Raw genomic sequence first — 11098 nt, forward strand, 5'->3', positions numbered from 1 at the left:
AGAGACTGAACCTGCAATGAGAAAATCAGGAAAGTAGCAGCCAAACTGGAAAGAAGTAGTTATTCTAATTAGGATATTATTCCAGAAGGTCCAGATGTGAAATGATTGTAGTATGGCCCAGGTGGGGGTGATTATTACATGTCATATTCTGGACATAAAATGGGTATATTATATAATATATAATGTATGAGATGTGTCATGCGAGGAAAAGAGAGGATTCTCGTGTTCTTAGGTAGAGTACTAGGAAAGCTGATCCCTGTTTTCAGCAACAGGAAGAAGACTTTGGGGGGAGCTATTTGGGAAGAAGGAGGATGAGATGGGGAGCTCAATGTTGGACTTGCTGAGTGTGAGGTATCTATTTGACATCCAAAAGGAGATATTAAATATGCAGTTAAATGCGTAAGTCGAGATCAGAGGAGAAAAGTTAAGGCTGTAGATACTGATATAGATGATCGTCAAAAAGAAGTTCACGAAAAGTGTAGATAAGAGTTCAAGAACTTAGTCTGGAGACTCCAGTATTAAGAGGGTAGACATAGGAAGGTGAATGAGCTATGGAGAGTGAGGGGGAACTGTCAGTGAGGTCGGAGGTCAACCAGAAGAATGCAAGTGCTTGAAGCCAAGTGGTGACAGTGTTCAAAGAAGGAGTGATTGGCTGCATCCAACGTAAGATGGGACCTGAGAATTGAACATTAGATGTATATATAAGGACATCATTATTGATGTTGACAAGATTTATTTTGGCAGAGTGGTGAGGGCAAAATCTTTAAGACAGAATGGAAGATGAAAACTCAGAAGCAACTAACTTAGACGAGTTTTTCAAGTTCACCAGCAACAAGGGGAGGAGAGAAAGGCAGTACCTGAAAAGGGAAGCAGAGGATTATCTGTTGTGTTTTAAGGTGTGGAAATACCTGCCTGTTTGCATACTGATGGGAATGATACAGTAGAGGGGTAATGACACGGGATAGAGGGGAGGCAGTGGTGAAGCTGTATCCCTAGGATGGAGGGAAGGAATGGGATCTAAGGGCATAGGGGAAGGAGCTGGGCTGATTTAAGACCAGAGATGATGCCTTCATAATAAGAGGAAGATAGAGGATCAGGTAATTGGATAGATCTGATGTTAGGAGCTCATGGGAATTCTCTTCTGACTCTTCTAATTCTCAGGGAAATCAAGGTAGTTATCTGCAGATCAGGATGGAAGAGATAAAGATATAAAATCATTGTCAAGGGAAGGGAGTGAGTAGAATAAGGAAAAGAAGGACAATTACTGAATAACATGCTGGGCCGCTTGAGGTTTTGGTAGTCACGAAGTTAGAGACCAGTCAGCACTTTGAAACTTTCAGTTCCCTGAATTATATCTGTTTCTTTCTGTTTGTTCTTGGTCCTTCATCAGTTTTGCTGTTGATTTTGCAGAGATGTCTGGTAGTTAGTCATTGCCTATTCATGGTTGAAATGAAGGGCTAGGTTAATTCAGGTGGTTGAAGATATACTCTTCAGTTGGAAAGACCCTCCAAGGGCTGCACAGACTAAATGAAAGAGAATACCCACAGCTAGACACACGGTCAGGTCTCAGAACTAGGCATCCAGATGCAATCTAAAATCTTCTGGTATGAAACTATATATTGTAACAGCAGTAAATGTCACCTTCAAAGAAAGGAGTATCAGACTGTCATCAGCAACCCTGAAGGCTAGAAGCCAAACCCCAACCCTGAAAAATTCTAGAATTCTAGAGCCAGCTCAATGACCAATACAACTTGAGGGTAGCATAAACACACGTTTCGAACTATTGGGGTGTATCCCAACAAAATAAGGGAATAAACAAAGGAAGAAGGGGGCAAGAAATAATGAATCCATCTCAGGAGAATGATGAAGGGAAATTATAGGAGAGAGGTTTACTATTAATTAGTGCTGGTTGCATACCTTTCCTTAGATTTGAATGTCTAGGTTGTACACTTACCACTCTCCCAACTGTTAAAAAACAAAAGAAATAATAGGCTCGAGGTGTAGTCATTTGCCCCCAGGATACCAAACCAAGACAATTGTAGTTTCTACCTCTCCCAGGAGTGGAATTTTAGACCAATCTGTCTGGCATTTCCTGGTCAGCATTAGTAAGGTCATCTGCCTGATAAGACCCAGCCTTCCCCCCAGGGAAGGTAACATGCCTGAAATAATCTTTTTTTTTTTTCCTTTTGCTAATAGCCTCCCTGTTCTACCCTCCTTCCTATAAAAACCTTCCATTTCATACAGCTTCTTGAAAAGCCTGTCTGTTTCTTAGGTGGGATGCTGCCCTGTTTGTGGATTGTTGAATGAGGCCAATTAGGTCTCAGTGTAACTCAGCTGAATTTTTTTTTTTTTTTTGCAGGGGAAAAAGTGATTTAATACCCACCAATTCCCCCTGCCCACAAGTAATTACATTCTGGGCTTCCACCTTTTCTTCCAATTCTGAATCCTTCTGTTTTTTTCCTCTTAATGAGAGAAAAGTTAAAATAGACATAAGGTCATCAAAAACCTGAAAAAAAAAAAAAAGGCCAAGGACTCAGTATTCATTTGCCTTACAATTTTTACTTCCATTAAACTGTCCATTATTTCTGTGTCCTCCAATCCAGACACACATTCACCCAGCTTATAAAATGAAGGACATAAATGAGGGTATATCAGCTGTTACAGTGAACAGATTTTGTGAGGTGCCTTCTGTTTCGATGCTTTTAAGTTTATCTGTAAGGGCCTACTTAGCCAGAGTGAGCCATTTTGTTGTTTATGCAGTAAACTTAGATTGAACCTGCCCCTTCCCCCAAGAGGAAAGCGCTTAGAAACAGAATTGGTGAAGTACGGCCAAATAGCCCCCGATAACGGAGTCCAGATTCAATGACGTGTCCGGCCAGATGGAAACGTCCAATCAAGGGAAAGCACACGTATTACCTCCCTACCCGCCAAGGACGTGTTCGGCCAGGTGGAGACATCCAATCAGGAAAGCACCTCCCTAACAACCCAAAAATGTGGGCCCCGCCTTTTGGGCACCAAAGGCACCAATTCTAGCCAAGGTCATAGGCTGAACTAGATGACTATCATGGGGTAGAATGTAATTCAATTGGCCACCTGTGTGTGGCCAGGCTCAACCACATGACCTTTACTCTATAAAAGTTATTCTGTGAGACTGGGAAGGGTTGCCTCTTTGCAAGAGACGGCCCTGGCCGGTCAGTTTGATTCTCAATGCTTGGCGTGAAATAAAGTTTTGCTTGACCTTTGCCTTGTATCAGTCTCGTCCTTTTGTCTACAGACCCTTTCATATCACATTTTGTTGGCTTCTGACATTCCACTTTCCTAGATTATAGGAGAGGTCTGTGTATGTAGTTTGTTTTTAAAATGTGCCAATGGCAGGGCATCTGGGTAGCTCAGTCAGTTAAGCTTCTGCCTCTTGATTTCACCTCAGGTCATGATCTCGGGATCATGGGAATAAAGCCCAGAGTTGGGCTCCAAGTTCATCTGGGGAGTCTGCTTGAGATTCTCTCTCTCTCCTTCCCCTCTCCCTCTGCTCCTCCCTTCCCCGACTCTCTCTAAATAAATCTTTTTGAAAAATGTGCCAATGCCTGTACATTAACAAGATTTTTTTAAATAAAGCATTTAATTTATTGGTTTTTGGGGATATTTGATATATCACCAGTTTATCAAAACTGACCATTAATTGCTTCAACAACATTTGCATGACACTGCTGAGGAATCAGCTGTTCAGAAATGTGCAGGTTCCTTTTGTATATCTACACAAGCTTTATTCAGTCAACATTTTCATCATTCACAATGTTTATCTTAGGAGTAGTGGTAATTGGTTTTGTTTTGCCTTTAGTCTTAAAGCTTTTTTGGCTGGCTTTATGAAAGGCATTTCTGGATTTCTGCCCTCTTAGTGTGTTGTCGGTTATTGTGTTTGATACCCTCATGCAGCTACTCGAACTCCGGGTGATATCAAAGTTTTGTCCTTCAACAGATTTGATACAGTGACTAGATCTGAAGTGGTCTTCCAGGGGCATTTTGGGCTCAGTGAGAAACACAGGCATGGTACCCCTCAAGACCTTCGAGTTCACTCTCTTTCTTGCCATTTCTGAGGGTTATAGGTAAGTTCCCCTCAGTTCTGAGGTCTGCCCTCTACACCAAGCTCCCAGTCCAATTGGCTTTCCTTTCAGAGCAGGTCGGATTGAGCTGGGAGAGGATTCTTCCCGGAACCAAGTGAGGTGCCAGACAGTTCTGCCTGGAACCAAGCCCTAAGCGCTTCAGATCTCAGTTCCCAGGTTTCTGAGTGGAAAATTCCAACCGTTGCCATGCTAAAACTGGGTCCAGTTTAAGACCCGGACTGAGGTTCAGCAGGAGGCCTCAGGCGAATAAAATTTAGTTTGAATAGGTTTCTTCCTATCTGAAGAGTGCCTATCTGAGCGTGCAATCTTCTGGCACTTGTACTTCCTTTAATGCTCAAGAAGTATAGTCCTGGCAGGGGAGGAGAGGGGTGAGGGGGCTGGCATCAGAGTCTGGGATTTGGTCTTCAGGGTGATCACGTCTGGACCCACAGCAGCCCCATGTGCACTGGCCTACATGCACAGGCTACTCCGGGTTCCCCAGGCTGAGGAAGTGGTGTGGCTGTGGCGGGCCTGTGGGTTCGGCAGAGGGAGGGCCAGAGGGCACAGCTGTCCTGTGCACGGAGCAGGCGTGAGGCAGCTAGGGGCTGGGATGCCCCATGTCTATGGAGAACCCCTACTTTGTGAAAGGAGAAGTACAGAAAGCAGTCAACACCATCCAGGGACTATTCCAGAGATGGACAGAGCTCCTCCAGGACCCCCCCCCCCACAGCAACGAGGGAAGAAATCCACTGGATCACCAATGAGCTGAGGAACCACCTCTGGAGCATAGAATGGGATCTAGAGGACCTTGATGAGATCATAGCAAAGCTGAAGCAAATGCTAGAAAATTCAAACTCGATGCGACTGAATGAAGTATAAGATAAACCTTCATGCCAAGTACTTGGCAGATTGTCAGGGGCATGAAGGATCAGATATCAGCTTCATCTGTGCAGGCATTAGCTGAACCAAAGACTAGACAGGTATGGCCAGGGGACAGTGGTGGCCAGAACTGGACTGCCAGAATACAGAGAAATACGGACACCTCGACCTCGGGCTCTAGTTGGCCAACTCCCATTCCATGACGGAGCAGTGGGTGATCTGGAACAGAAGGATGAGCAGTGGGAGCTGGTCTCTGGCAGCATCGGGTGCTGAAGCACAAGTCCCAGTCCATCAGAGGGGAGCTGGAGGAACAGGCAGTATACAGATTCTTCCCAGCGGATTTTTGGAGTATGGTGATGATGAAGTTCTAGAACCTAGGTGAGGTTCAGTGGGCTGAGGTCTGGAGCCGATGACCAAGAAAGAAGTCTTGAGACATATTTGGTGCAAAATGGTGGTTTATTAGACCATGGGGACAGGACCCGTGGGCAGACGGAGATGCTGCCCCGTTATCCTGAGGACTGGCTGATTATATACACAGAAGTTGGGTAGGTGAGGACAAAGGGGGTGATGTTAGTCTCTAAGGAATTTTGGAAGCAAGGTCTCCAGGACCTTGAGGGGCTAGCTATTGTTGGGAGAAAGGTTATTTATTACTAGTAGTAAAAATCTTCTTGTGAGACCCTTTAGATGTGTATCAACGGGCCATATGCTTGGGAATGATTCTCGACACTATCTTGGAGATCTAAAGTTTCACATTTCTCCTATCAAGTGTCCTTGTTAGTGAGATTTGGGTTTAGAAGAAATTTAACTTTATTTAGGGCTTGAGGAACTGAGTTATTTGCCTCTGGAAATTGTGCTATTGATAAGGTAACTTCTTTGTTGTAAATCTCTAGGACATTGGTAAACCAAGGGAGACTCCTGCCTTACAGGATTGTGATCTCTGCAAGTTGACTATTTGTTTCTCGCTTATGGCAGTCAGGGGTGCCTGAGGAATGTCACACACATTACCGAGGGGAGTGGGTGGAAAGAGGGTGAAAGGTGCCAGCTTTTGCTTTGTCCTCAGCCAGCCTCCTACTCCCTCATCAGTGAGGAATGGGAACACGAGGCAGATATGGCTCTGTTACCTCGCTGGAGATTCGGTCCCAAGGAGGATAGGACATGAACTGACTTCGCTTTATCATCCCATGAGTCTCCTGATCCATCAAACAGAACTTCTTGTGAAGTGTGTAAACCTGGCGATTCGCAGACCTGTACCCCTGGGGATAAAAATATATGTTTATAAAGCTGTAAAAAAAAAAAAAGAAAAGAAAAAAGAAAGGATGAATACCCAAGTTTTGTAGCAACATGGACGGGACTGGGAGAGATTATGCTGAGTGAAATAAGTCAAGCAGAGAGAGTCAATTATCATATGGTTTCACTTATTTGTGGAGCATAACAAATAGCATGGAGGACAAGGGGAGATGGAGAGGAGAAGGGAGTTGAGGGAAATTGGAAGGGGAGGTGAACCATGAGAGACTATGGACTCTGAAAAACGATCTGAGAATTTTGAAGGGGTGGGGGGTGGGAGGTTGGGGGCACCAGGTGGTGGGTATTGTAGAGGGCACGGATTGCATGGAGCACTGGGTGTGGTGCAAAAATAATGAATACTGTTATGCTGAAAAAATAAAAAATTAATTAAAAAAAAAAAACAGAACTTCTTGCTCTGCATGTTAAACTTTAATTTAATGACAAAAAGTTTACAAATTGAGCTTCAATTAATAAAAAATAATCTTCCCTCTCAAAAATAAAACAAAGCAAACAAGAAAACAACAACAAAAGAGCAACAGTCCTGGAAGTTGCAGATATCTGGCAAAATGGCAAAAGTTTACTAAAAGTCATGTAGTATTACAAGGGCCATTATGGGCAACATTCCAATTAAACAAGATTGCTCATTTAAGAAATGCATTTGAGAAATGCTCAAGGGATTCCAAGTTGAATAAACAAAATGGGATACCAGCTTTAATTGGTATGCAGAAACTTCCAAAAGCCTTCAAGATTCCAAAATAGCTTCACTAAGAGACTCATTACAAACGGCTAATGAAAAATTAAAGACTCAAGAGGTACCTAAAACACAAGGCAATAGGACTGCTGTGATTCCTACTACTTCCCTGCAGTCTCTTCACCTGCATGCTCACATTTTACCAAATTCTCTGTTTGAACTGCCTTTCCTCCCTAAAGAGACTATTAGACAGTTACCTTTTAAGATTGATGATTGATTGATTGATTATTTAGAGAGAGTGACAGTATGTTGACTGTGCACAGAGAGGGAGGGGCACAGGGAGGCAGAGGGAGAAGCTCAGACTCCCCACTAAGCAAGGAGTCCCATGCGGTGCTCGATCTCACAACCCTGAGATCATGACCTGAGCTGAAATCTAAAGTTGGCACTTAACCAACTGAGCCACCCAGGTGCCCCTAGACAGTTACTGTAAGGACCTATTTTACTGTCCCTGCTCCCCTTCCCCCGGGGGACTTAAAAACAAGTCCCCGAAATCAGCTCCAGGTGTGGGGGCCAAGAAAAACAAGGCTGTACCCACCTCGAGTCTAGCCCTGACATAAGTACAACCATCTTGGCAGAGCAAAAGCCGGCACCTTGCACTGTAAGAGTGGGTTAGCAGAAGAGTGGCCATCCTGAAGGCCAGGAAGCCATTTTACTGAGCGTCCCTAACCAGCCCACAGGGTGCACGTAACTTGAGACAAGAGAAAGTAGCTAACACCTGAAAAAACAACTTAATCATATACCACCAGGGCGGTTAGACGATGGTGCCACAGGGACCAAATGTTAAAGAAAAACAAATAGTTAACTTGCAGAAATCACAATCCTGCAAGACAGGAGTCTCCCTTGGTTTGCAAATGTCCTGGTGATTTACAACAAAAAGGCCATCTCTTCAGTGGCCCAATTTCCAGAGACAAATGGCTCAGTTCCTGGAGGCCTAAGGTCGCCCTCCCCACCATAAAACTGAGGGAGGCTGAGGCAGAAGGAAATGTAAATAAAGTTAAATTTCTTCTAAGCCTAAATCTCACTTAACCCCCAGGATGGCGCCAGGGTGACGCTGGGGTAGCAAAAGGTTAAACAAAGTTAAGCTGTCGAAGTGGGGCGCAAGATCTGTATGTAGCTATGAAAAAGTGCCTTGAAAATGCTATATAAACCCTTGGCTTTGAGCGCTCGGGGTCCTTGTTGAAACCCGCTGCGCCGGGCGGATACTTGGACCCCAGCGAGCTGGGAATCAACCTCGCTGTGTGACTTGCGTTATCGAGAGTGTTCTCTGTCTGATTGAGGGGTGGTCGACTCTGTTCCCTAACATTACCTTTTTAAAATAAAACTACCCACTGACAAACGACACTGAGGTACCCTCAGTCCTCGGTCAAAGACTGAATGATAGGGTCAAAGTTACAGAATTTCCTACACCTACAGAGGAATCTCGAAAGCTTTTTGAAGACTGTGGAGCCATTATCCGGGCCGGTGACCCTGGGCTGCCAGATCTTTAGCACCTTGTACACTTTTGGCAGGTCCTGGGGAAGCCCAGATGGATGCAGGAAGCAAGATGGCAAAACCCCAAGAGCGATGAACTGGAGATCCTCGACCAGAAAGGACTGGCAGGATAGCAACTGAACATTTTATAAGCCATCCCTAGAGTCTTTCCTGCTCACGCTGATTGGTATATGATCCAAACATGCAGACAAAATAAGGATAAACCTGTGGCAGGTTTTCAAGCCCATTTGAAAGGCCTTTTTCTATGGCTTGTTGGGTTCCATACAATAAATGAGTTCACCCAGCCTGCTTTAGCTGCCCTTTTTGTAAATGGATCATCTCCTAAAATCAGTGGTTGAATATAAGATAGGAGGCCATTGCCTGACTGAATTCATGACCACAGATGAGCATTTTGAAAGGACCCTGAAAAAGATCACAAACAAAAATCTGCCAAACTAATCGCTTCATGGCTACAACAGCTTCAAGGGCAGAAACTCAATACCTCTCCCATTGCATCCCACTAGAGGTCCGTCATTAGAAAATCAATGGTCCAAAGAGTAACGCCTCAGGTATAAGGCACTGGGACACTGGAAAAGAGATTGTCCTCAAAGGTCCTATGTAAATTCTCAAACGTCCTCATGTCTACCTTCAAAGAAGGGACCCCATAGGAGCCTCACCCGTAGCTGATGAGCTCTAAACTGTTACCAATAGTAAACTATTGCCAATAATTCTCCTGAATAGCCAAGGGGAAACTAAAATCAAAATTAATGGGATACCTTATCAAATACTAGTTGAACTATGCTTTCTACTTTAAACGCCACCCTCATAAAACAACAAATCCCTCAGAGTACAAAGGAAGCTTCTGTGGTGGGGTCATCTAAAAAAGTTCAGAGAGAATTTATCACAGTCGGTACAAATGGCTCTGGGACCTTTTACTGAAAAACACTTCTTACTATGTGATTCAGCCTATCCCCAGGCAGAGATCTTCTGTCTAAATTAAAAGGGCAGGGGCGCTTGGGTGGCTCAGTGGGTTAAAGCCTCTGCCTTCGGCTCAGGTCATGATCCCAGGGTCCTGGGATCGAGCCCCGCATCGGGCTCTCCCCTCAGCGGGGAGCCTGCTTTCCCCTCTCTCTCTCTGCCTGCCTCTCTGCCTACTTGTGTATCTCTGTCTCTCAAATTAAAAAAAAAAAAAAATCTAAAAAAAAAAAAAAAAAGACTTAAGCACTCCTGTTCTCTGGAGTACTTAAACCCACCCCTTTACAATGTTTAGTTAGCTTCTTGCTACGTTCAGTCACCAATGAGACCCCATAAAAGATTCCATGTATTTGCTGTAATAGCTGAAAAGGACACAAAGTCTCTAAGGAAAAATTACAATTATTTCTAGACATCGTTCATGAGCTAGGTCAGAGTCTAAACTGGTTGTCTCCAAAAAGAATGCAAGTAATCCAGGAATTTTCTAGACCCACAACTAAAATACAGCTTTGTAGATTCTTAGGCCTGGCTGGATATTATAGACTGTGGGTTTCTGATTTTTTCTATCAACTCTGTATTCTATGAACTTACTAAAATTTCCATCCCTGAATCCCTTCCTTGGGAAGATAAACACGAGCAGGGTTTTATAAGACTAAAAATAAGCTCTGTAAGAACTGCCTGCTTTACAGCTACCTTTTACTTTATTTGGGCCTGAAAAGAATAATCAAGCCCTGGGAACGCACACACAGGAACACAGTAATAGACAAAGTCCTTCATAGCACACTTGAAGCCGTTGCTCGTGCGTATCATAGTTGCCTTAAGGCTAAAGCCCATCGCCTGGGTGGCTCAGTCTTTAAGCGTCTGCCTTTGGCTCAGGTCATGATCCCAGAGTCCTGGGATCAAGTCCCACATGGGGCTCCCTGCTCGGTGGGAGTCTGCTTCTCCCTTGCCTGCTGCTCCCCTCCTTATGTGCGCACACTCCCTCCATCCCCCCCCAAATAAATAAATAAATAAGAATCTTTAAAAAAAAAAACAAACCTACTAGAGAATATGTGTCCCTCTTGGGATATACCTTTGTCAACTGGAAAGCAAAGAGCCATGGTGAGGTAAATGAGTATTTATTTGGGATCAAAGAATTGCAGTTTGGGAAGCACCGATTCTGGCAATAATCAGAAAAGTGTCCCACCAAGGGGATGAAAGCAGGGGTTTGGATGAGAAAGAGGACGCAGGCAAATACTTGGATAAGAGAAAATGAAATTGTCTGTCAGACCAACAAGCTGAGGGACTATTCTGTTGGTGTTAGCGCATGAAACCATGCCGGGCCTGCGTTAGTTAGCTCTTCTGTGTTCAGAAAATCCATAACCCAGTGTCATGATCAGGATGACTGTTGTCCTGTTGACTTCTCAAACAGTTGCTTGTGAAACAGTAGCTGCTTGACCAGTCCAAAGATTTTGGCCCAGTTTAAATAGATGGGAAAGGTGATCTCCCTGTAAGGGCCACGCTGGGTCTATTCTAAAATGATTCCAATTGTGTCACTCTTTCACACCTTCCACAATCCCCAGTACCCAAGATGCCCATTCACAAGGCAAATCGTGTGAGCCTTAACAAAACCTTGTAAATGTCTTGGAATTATCACTGCCTG

The 11098-nt window shown here is 44.2% G+C and overlaps 1 pseudogene; it reads left to right on the forward strand.

Moving 5' to 3' along the window:
• Positions 1–4717: 4717 nt before the first annotated feature.
• LOC125102937 (syntaxin-6-like) lies at positions 4718–5350 on the forward strand (annotated as a pseudogene).
• Positions 5351–11098: the final 5748 nt, after the last annotated feature.

This window comes from Lutra lutra, chromosome 1, assembly GCF_902655055.1.
Source record: "Lutra lutra chromosome 1, mLutLut1.2, whole genome shotgun sequence".
NCBI lineage: Eukaryota > Metazoa > Chordata > Mammalia > Carnivora > Mustelidae > Lutra > Lutra lutra.